This window comes from Choloepus didactylus, chromosome 15 (assembly GCF_015220235.1).
Source record: "Choloepus didactylus isolate mChoDid1 chromosome 15, mChoDid1.pri, whole genome shotgun sequence".
NCBI classification, from domain to species: domain Eukaryota; kingdom Metazoa; phylum Chordata; class Mammalia; order Pilosa; family Megalonychidae; genus Choloepus; species Choloepus didactylus.
In genome coordinates, this window is record NC_051321.1 from 46576717 (window position 1) to 46586469 (window position 9753).

Sequence of the window (9753 nt, forward strand, 5' to 3'; positions counted from 1 at the left end):
GTGGATCCCAAATCTGGCCTCTTGAAAGTATTATAGGAGTTTATCTGAATACTAAATATTGTCTGAAAAAGTAATAATTCTACATATATATTATCATTTTTCAAATGTAGGTACTGCAATGAAGAATAAAATGCTTATTTACTTAAAATGTTATCAAATTCATTTATCGATCCTCATGTAATACTTCCAAGCATCCAATACTAAAAATACAACTATGAACATAGAGGTATTCTGTCCCCCAGAGATTGGGGACAATTGCCCTTTATAAATAAAGACATAAATATTGCCCAAAATTGTTACATATACTGCTTAAACAAACTTATGCTTGAACCTTGAAATCCCTCTATTCTTTTTTTTATTTTTTTTTATTTTTTTATCTTCATTTTATTGAGATATATTCACATACCATGCAGTCATACAAAACAAATCGTACTTTCGATTGTTTACAGTACCATTACATAATTGTACATTCATCACCTAAATCAATCCCTGACACCTTCATTAGCACACACACAAAAATAACAAGAATAACAATTAGAGTGAAAAAGAGCAGTTGAAGTAAAAAAGAACACTGGGTACCTTTGTCTGTTTGTTTCCTTCCCCTATTTTTCTACTCATCCATCCATAAACTAGACAAAGTGGAGTGTGGTCCTTATCGCTTCCCCAATCCCATTGTCACCCCTCATAAGCTACATTTTTATACAACTGTCTTCGAGATTCATGGGTTCTGGGTTGTAGTTTGATAGTTTCAGGTATCCACCACCAGCTACCCCAATTCTTTAGAACCTAAAAAGGGTTGTCTAAAGTGTGCGTAAGAGTGCCCACCAGAGTGACCTCTCGGCTCCTTTTGGAATCTCTCTGCCACTGAAGCCTATCTCATTTCCTTTCACATCCCCCTTTTGGTCAAGAAGATGTTCTCCGTCCCACGATGCCAGGTCTACATTCCTCCCCTGGAGTCATATTCCACGTTGCCAGGGAGATTCACTCCCCTGGGTATCTGATCCCACGTAGGGGGGAGGGCAGTGATCCCACCTTTCAAGTTGGCTTAGCCAGAGAGAGAGGGCCACATCTGAGCAACAAAGAGGCATTCGGGAGGAGGCTCTTAGGCACAACCATAGGGAGGCCTAGCCTCTCCCTTGCAGCAACCGCCCCTCTATTCTTAAAATCTTGTCTTTTCCTCATTAAAAAAAAAAATACATTTGTTTTTCTTTTCTTCACTTTTAGTCTAGAAAGAATTCTGCTTTGAACAGAGGGGAGTTCTTTCAAAGAACCAGAGGGTCTTGAACTTGGTTGTATATTATACACACCTGACTAATTAAATCAAAATCTCTGGGGGTGGGTCCCAGGCATCAGTTTTAAAAATTTCTCTGGTAATTCCAGTGTGCAGACAAGCTTGATAACACTCTAAATCATTGCTTTTCAACAGTCACGGTACATCAGAAGCACCTGGAGGCTTGTTTAAAACAGGTTGCTGCTCCCACTCCCATTCCAGTTTTTCATTCCGTAAGTCTAGTAAGTCTAGGGTAAGACTCAGAATTTGCATTTCTAACAAGGTTCCTGGTAATGCTGATAACTGCTGGTCCAAGGACCACACTTTGAAGACCACTGCCCTAGATATGGATCTTCCATCTCACCCACACGGTTTGTTTAATATTTTTATAGGAAATTTAGAAAACAAGAAAAGTAGAAACAGAAGAAGTAAGTGTATTGGGGGGCAATCTTAGATAATGTTCTTAAAAATCATGCTACTACAGTGATAAACTACCTTACAAGGTTATCAGGAAAGGATATAAGCTTTACCAGGGGTTCCCAGCTCTAATAATTACAATTACGGAGACAACTTTAAAAAGAAAAAAAAAATCTGCTCCTTGGGCTCCTCCCAAATCTCCCAACCCCCTGATCTCTGGGTTGGGCCTGCAGTGCTGCAGTGGAATGTATTAAACCCTCAGGGTGATTCCAGTGTTCAGTACACCCGTGAACCAATACTTCAGCCCTCTTGATTTTCCAACTTCAGAGTGCATAAAAATACCCTGCAGAGTTTATAAAAATGCACATTCCAGAATCCCATCTTTGGAATTCCTCTGCCAGATCACTTAGCTCTAATTCTGGTGGAGGATTTTTCATTCGTTCTTGATATTTTTTCTCCCAAATGTTTTTAGTCTGAGTTCTCTCTATTTCTCCAGGGGCTTTAGGCTTTAAGACACCAAAAGCAGAAAATTCTGTAGTTACATTTTTTATTTTCCACCCTGAGCCCAGAAAGGTTTTGCTTAAAGTTTCGGTGGATAGTTTAAAATATTGTCCCACCATGCCACTTTTTCTAACACTATTTATTGAATACTTAATGTCTTCTGTTGGGTTTTTGTGCTTCCTTTATACTGCATACTAGTAGCTGGCAATATGAGCCTCCTGCCATTGTTGAGAAATAGATTCAGGCTGCAACCCACCAGGGAGTCCATGTGAGAAGCAGCTCAACTCCAGTTCCAAAGTGTGCAATTCAGTGGCATTAATTACTTTTCCAATGTTGTGCTACTATTATCACAATCCATTATCCAATCTTTCTCATCACCCAAACAGAAGCTCTGTACCATTAAGCAATAATTCCCCATTCCCACCTGTCCCCAGCCCCTGGTAATCTCTAATCCACTTTCTGTCTCTATGAATCTGTCTATTTTAGATATTTCGTATAAGTGGAATCATGCAATGTTCATCCTTTTGTGTCTGGCTTATTTCATTCAAAATGATATCTTCATAGGTCATCCATGATGCAGCATGTATCAGAACTTCATCCTCTTATGGCTGAATAATACTCCATTGTGTGTACATATATCACATTTTGTTTATCCATTCATCTGTTAATAGATGCTTGGCTGTTTCCACCTTTTGGCTATTGTGAATAATAATGCTATGATTATTGGTGTACATGCATCTGTTTCAGTCCCTGTTTTCAATTGTTTTGGGTATATACCTAGCAGTGGAATTGCAGGGTCATTTGACAATTCTATGTTTGACTTGCTGAGGAACCACCAAACTGTTTTTGATAGCAGCTGTATTCGGATTTTTTAGTTTCTTGGATCTCATATATTTCTTGTTAAAAAAATTCCTATGCAATTATAAATGGGGTTTTCCTTGCTACCCCCTTCTATCATTCCTAGTTTGGAGGAATGCTATGGATTTGGGGATATTTATCTTATATACAGTTACTTTATTAAACTTTATAAATGATTTATTTAAAATAATAAAACTACAGTCCTTTTCATCTCACAAAAGTAATTCAAACCATAGTTTGAGAATCAGTGACCTGGAAAATGGCAAGTTGAGAGGTCTTTCTGAAGGGTTGCTTCTGGTGAATTGCTTCCAAAGGGGATCAGCCTAACATGGATCTTTTTTTACCTACAAATGGTCTTTCACCAGCTCCTTGAGGTAGGATACAAGGGTGGGCCAGCTCCATTAAAGAGCTGTGTACAGGACACACGGAGCAAATCCTAGGCTTGGAGCCAGAATACCTAGATTCATATCTTGTTGTTTGTCTATGATGTTTGTCCCTTATTCTGTACCTTAAAGGTGGGCAGGGGACCCAGGCTGAGCACATGAAGACAGCCCCAGGATGGGCATATGACCGACACAGAACCAAACTGAGTGCTTTCCCAGGATTTTTCTGTTGCAGCTGTAAAAGCCCTTCCCCTTCTCAGTTAGCAAGTTGTTAGGTTGCTAGGCTAAATAAACCTAGAGTTGCTAATAGCCACATCTCCTGCCATGTAGAGACATCTAAGAGAATGACAAGAAGAGGAGAGGGAGACTTAGTGGTGTCAGATTCCTAGTCTCTGCTTCAAGTTTCCTGGAACTGCCCTGGTTCCTGAGGCTCTTGTGAGCCTGTCAGTTGCTCCAATGTGAGCCTTCCAATAAACACTCCCTACTCCCTTTATTTTGACCAAGATCATATGAGTTGGGGGGGTCTTCCTTGGGATCAAAATAGACGTGACCTATATAATAACCACTATATAAGGACTACTTTGAAAACTGAATGAACGGATATGTGTGAAATACACAGCAAGGTGCTCAGCATGTGCTCAGTTAACCTACTGAACATGAACTGAATCAAGCGTGATACGCTAGAATTGCCCTTACATTTATAACAATTCAGGGTTTCAAGGCTGACAGAAAATTTTATTATAACCTGTAGGTTTATTTCACATTTAAAAAGGCATAAAATAGAAATGACTTGAATCCTGAAAAAATTTTGAAGATGCTGCAAAAAAAGGAAAATTGGTAACATTTTCAGGTTATTATGCAAGTAGCTTCCAGCTTCAGAATTGTCATTATAGTAGCTTATATTATCTATTGTAATTTGTATTAAATAATAGTTTTCTATAGAACTTTTTGTTTAATCTCTGCTTCCTTTGACATGTGGTTTTAATGATATTCTGTGTGCAAAAGTTTCTGCTTCTTCTAACTTAGCTTTGATTCTGCTCATTTTACTATATTATCTTTATTACAGATGGCATCTGTTTTTTCTGTTCATATTCCATCTGACATCACAATAATTTACATCCAACTATTTCATTAGGTTGTCAACTAAACTGCTAGTGGTGACTTCTATATAGTTTTTCTATTCTGCAAAAATAATAAGGATATGTCAGAGATAATTTTGCTTTGTAGCTTTAAAAAGGAACATGTTTCCTTTATCTGCCAGAAACATCAGACACAAAGCTCTTGGTTTTGTGTAATATCCAAAATTTGTTCCTTTGGCACTGCAGGGTCCATGTTAAATGCTAATGAAATTCTGGTGTCTGGACACCATGACCAGGAAAAAAAAGAAACATTACTTGGCAAAGAGGGAAATCATATCCATTTAAGTGTAGCCATGATCTCTAAAGTTAATGTAGGACTAACCTTGGATAAACTCTACTCTGAGAAACTTATGTTCAATGTCCCCTTTCTGCTTCCAGCTGACTGTGGTTTAGAACAATCAGGTTGGAAGCCTAAAGGAAAGTCAAGGACTACCATCAGAATGACAGCAAAGAGGGCCTCAAAGCATGACTTCAACTAATGAATTCTTGGTTTCCATAGGCAAAGCTTGGGGTCTGCTTTGGCACTTTCAGGAATACCTTTTATGGGTATGTTTCCAAATCATGGAACTTGTTCCAGTTTTCTAATGCTGCTGTTATGCAAAATACCAGAAATAGATTGGCTTTTATAAAGTGGGTTTATTTGGTTACAAAGTTACAGTCTTAAGGCATAAAAGTGTCCAAGCTAAGGTGTCAACAATAGGATACCTTCACAGAAGAATGGCTAATGGCATCTGGAACACCTCTGTTGTCTGGGAAAGCACATGGCTGGCATCTTCTTCCTTTGCTCCCAGATTGTGTTTCAAAATGGCTTTCTCCCAGGACATTTCTCTCTAGGCATCTGGGGGTAATCACTTAGTTTCTCTTAGGCAAACTCTGGAGTAGCAAAAGTTTAATTTCAATGGCTGTATTCAAATATCTCTGTTGGCTGCAGCACTGAGCTCCTTCTGTCTGAGCATTATAGGGCTCCAGTGATTTAATTAAGACCCAAGCTGAATGGGCAGGGCCGCACCTCCATGGAAATAGTCTAATCAAAGTTAATACCCACAGTTGGGTGGGTCACATCTCCATGGAAACAACCTAATCCAAATATCCCACAAGATTGGATTAAAGATCATGGCTTTTTCTGGGGGACATAATATATCCAAACTAGCACATTCCACCCCCTGGACCCCAGAAAAACATGTCCTTTCCATATAAAAAATACATTCATCCCATCACAATATAAAAGAAACTTAAATCATTTCACAAACAATAGGTAAGTACAAGATCCTATCAAGATCAGTTACAGGAGTGACCTGTCATAAGGCAAAATTCCCCTCTGGCTGTGGACCTCTGAAAACTAGAACAAGTTATCTGCTTCCAATATACAGAGGAGATAGTTATAGGATAAACATTCCCACTGCCATAAGGAAAAACAGAAAGGAAAACAGGGTTAACAGACCAAAACAGTTCCCAGAATCCACAGGGCAAACTCCATTAGATATCAAAGTCTGAGAGTCATTTACGAAATGATGTTTTATCCTTGGGGCTTGAAAGAGAAGGAGTCCAACCCTTTCCAAAGGCTTGTGCAACAGCATTGCTCTCTCCAAATGCTGGGGTGAGTGCTCCAACATACCTACACATTGGGGAGACCACCTTCTTATCGGCCCCACCCTCCTCAAGCATCGGGTTGCCACCCGGACTCTGCCTCTCTGGGGCAAAGGCTCTCCCCTCTCAGAACAGTGGGGTGGTGGTCAGATTCACCCTAATCCCTGAGGAATGTGCTCCACCCTCTCTGGGGCCTGGGGTGGCAGCACTCTTCCAGAGCATCTAGGCGGAAGGCCTGAGCTCTGCCTCCAGGGCAAACTCACTCTTTCCATGTGCATGGGACACCTGCTCATCTTGCCCAAGATTCCTTGACTCAAGACCTCAATTTCCATGATTCTGTCCTTGAAGAAAGTTTTCTTTCAATTTGTTCTTTCTCTGTCACCTACAGTCCAGACTGGCAGTAATTCCATTTATACAGATCTCGTAAAAATTCTGTAGGCTTGGCATGAAGTTTACAGGGGTCAAAACCATCAGACAATAGGACTTTCCACAAATCCTTTCTGGATAACGCCATCTCTAATCCTGGCTTGTACTGAAATGGCAATCAGTTTCCATGTTTGGTTAAATCCTCATGTGGGGCTGTAGCCTCTGGGGTCTCACTTTCTGGAAGCCCAGAATTTTCCAACCTATCAGTTTCTGGTTTCTTTGTACCCAGGAGTTCATTTCTCAGCTTATCTCTGTCCGGTTGCATTTTACTATAAGCTGCAAGGAGAAGCCAGGCTATATCCTCCGCATGCAGTCTGGAGATCTCCCCAGCTAAGTATCCCAGCTCGCTGCTTTCAAATTCTGCCTTCCATCCCACACCAGAACACAATTTTGCAAATTCTCTGCCACTTTAAAACAAGGATCATCTTCTTTCTAGTTTTCAATGACACATTCATCATTTCTGTGTAAGCCCTCATCAGAAGTATCTTAAGAGTGCATATTTCCACAAACAGTCTCTTAAAAGCAATTTAGGCCTTTTCTATCAAACTTCTCACAATTCTTCCAGAATCTTCCCCTTATCCATTTAAAAAGCCATTTCAACATGTTCGGGACTTGCAAACTCAGTAGCATCCCACTTCTGGTACCAAAATCTGTTCCAGTTTGCTAATGGTGCCATTTTCCAAAACACCAGAAATGGATTAGCTTTTATAAAGGGGGTTTATTTGGTTACAAAGTTATAGTCTTAAGGTCATAAAGTATCCAAGGTAAGACATCAACAATAGGGTACCTTTACTGGAGAAAGTCCATTGGCATCCAGAAAACCTTTGTTAGCTGAAAAGGCAATAGCTGGCATCTGCTTGCTCCCAGGTTGCGTTTCACAATGGCGTTCTCCAAAATGTCAGCATCAGCTTTCAATGGCCATCTTCAAAACGTCTCTCTAAGCTGTAGTTTCTCCAAAATGTCTCTCACAACTGCTCTGAGTTCCTTCTGTTTGTCAGCTCTTTTATATGACTCCAGTGATTTAATGAAGATCCACCCTGAATGAATGGGGTAATGCCTACATGGAAATTACCCAATCAAAGGTCTTACCCACAGATGATTGAGTCATATCTCCATGGAAACACTCAATCAATGGGTTCCAACCTAATCCAAATATCCCACAAGATCGCATTAGAGATCATGGCTTTTTTGGGGGGACATAATATATCCAAACTGGCACAGAACTCAATTCAGAAAGTTTCTAATTTACCAATGGATTCTACTCCACATTTTACTTATTTTTTAGATATTTAGGACTTTGAATAGTTTTCCACAGACACAATGTTATATATTACGCCAGGGTTCCCAGGTTAGGCCTCCTCTCACCCACCCATCACCATGCCAAGAGAAAACCTATTTTGTCAATAATACATCTGAAATTTGGTAAATATGCAATTTTAAAACTGAAGAAAATATATTTCATACAATGTATATGCATGAGAATAAAAAACTCAACTCAGAAATCACTCTTTTTTCTTAATTTGAAGGCTGGGATTGAGGAAAAGAGGTTTAGTTAAAGAAAGTAAAGAAGTAGCTGGTGGGCTGCAACAAGTCCAAAGGAACTTTCATGTCTTTTGAAGGGCTTTCAAGTTTGGTGGCTTTTAATTCTAATATCCTGACTTTCCTTTCTGTTTTATCAAAAGTATATCACCAAACCACAACGAGGCCACTTGACACAAATTAAGATGGCTAAGATAAAAAAGTTAGACAATAACAACTGTTTGCAAGGATGTAGAGAAATTTAAACTCTCATACACTGATGGTGGGATTGTAAAATAATACAGTCACTTTGGAAAACAGTCTTGTGGTTCCTCAAATGGTTAAATAGAGTTATATGATCCAGTAATTCCACTCTTAGGTATATACCCAAAAGAAATCCAAAGATTCCAACCTAATCAACATTAACATGTCTGCCCCCACAAGACTGCATTGAAGAACATGGCATTTTGGGGGACATAATACATCCAAACTAGCACAAGGGGGAAACCTAGAATGAACCAGAGATTGAGTTGGAATCAGTTATCAGTATAAACTCAGTTTTTAAAATATACATAGACACAGATAGATACATACATAATACATACATATGTATGTATGTATGTATATGAATAGGTTAGTAGACATGCTTATCTTTCCTAGCTCTGTCTGCTGAGAGTGTCTAAAGCAATGACATTCTAGCAGTAATGAACATATCTAGTGCCCAGATCTTGGCTTCTAAACATCATTCTGTAACAAAAAGAACCAGGTCTCCTTGGAGAAGTGGTTGATTCCAGGGCTGAAGCAGAGAGAACACAAAATGAGGCTGGAATATCTTGTGGTTCCAGAAAGTATGGAAGTGCAAAAAAAAAAAAAAAAAAAAAAAGAACAAAGGCATATCAAAAGAGCATGGGTGTCGGCTTCAAAGAACTCCCAATGGCCAAAGTTGGAATAACTTGCCCCGTAAAATATATCACAATAGGTAACATATTGGATTGGATTATAACCCACAGATTAAATTTAAAATCTATGAGCCCATACTGATATGTATATAAATGATTCAAAAAATAAATAAATGGGGGAGAAGAGACAAATCTCTCTATCAGAGGAATTTCTAATAATAAATATAGAAGGAGTGAGGGAAATAATAAATCACCATAAGAAAACCACACTAATAGTTATTGCCAACAAGATCCACCAAGGGATACTAAAATTAATGGGCAAAAAATTCAAGGAGAAACAGGATATTTGTATAGTCTTAAAGTATCTCCCCCAAGATATTAATTTCAAAGGGAAAAATGTAATTTTACAGTGAAGAAAACTGGCAGACACCATCTTAACCATGAGATTCAGGTTAATATAACAGGTAAACATATCAACATCATGTACCTACTGATATTATGCACTGAGAAGGGCACACCCCTTCCGTAGCATTCTTGTCAAAAATGTGTAAACTCAATCGGATCTTGAGAAAACATCAGACAAACTCCAATTGGGTACGTTCTACAAAAAAACTGAATAATATTCTTCAAAAGTGTCAACGTTGTGAAAGACCAGGACACGACGAACAGTCACAGATTAGAGTAGACTAAGAAGACATGGCAGATAGGTCTTCAGGCAGTCCCCATGATCCCTCCCCTCCTGATATCCAGTGATG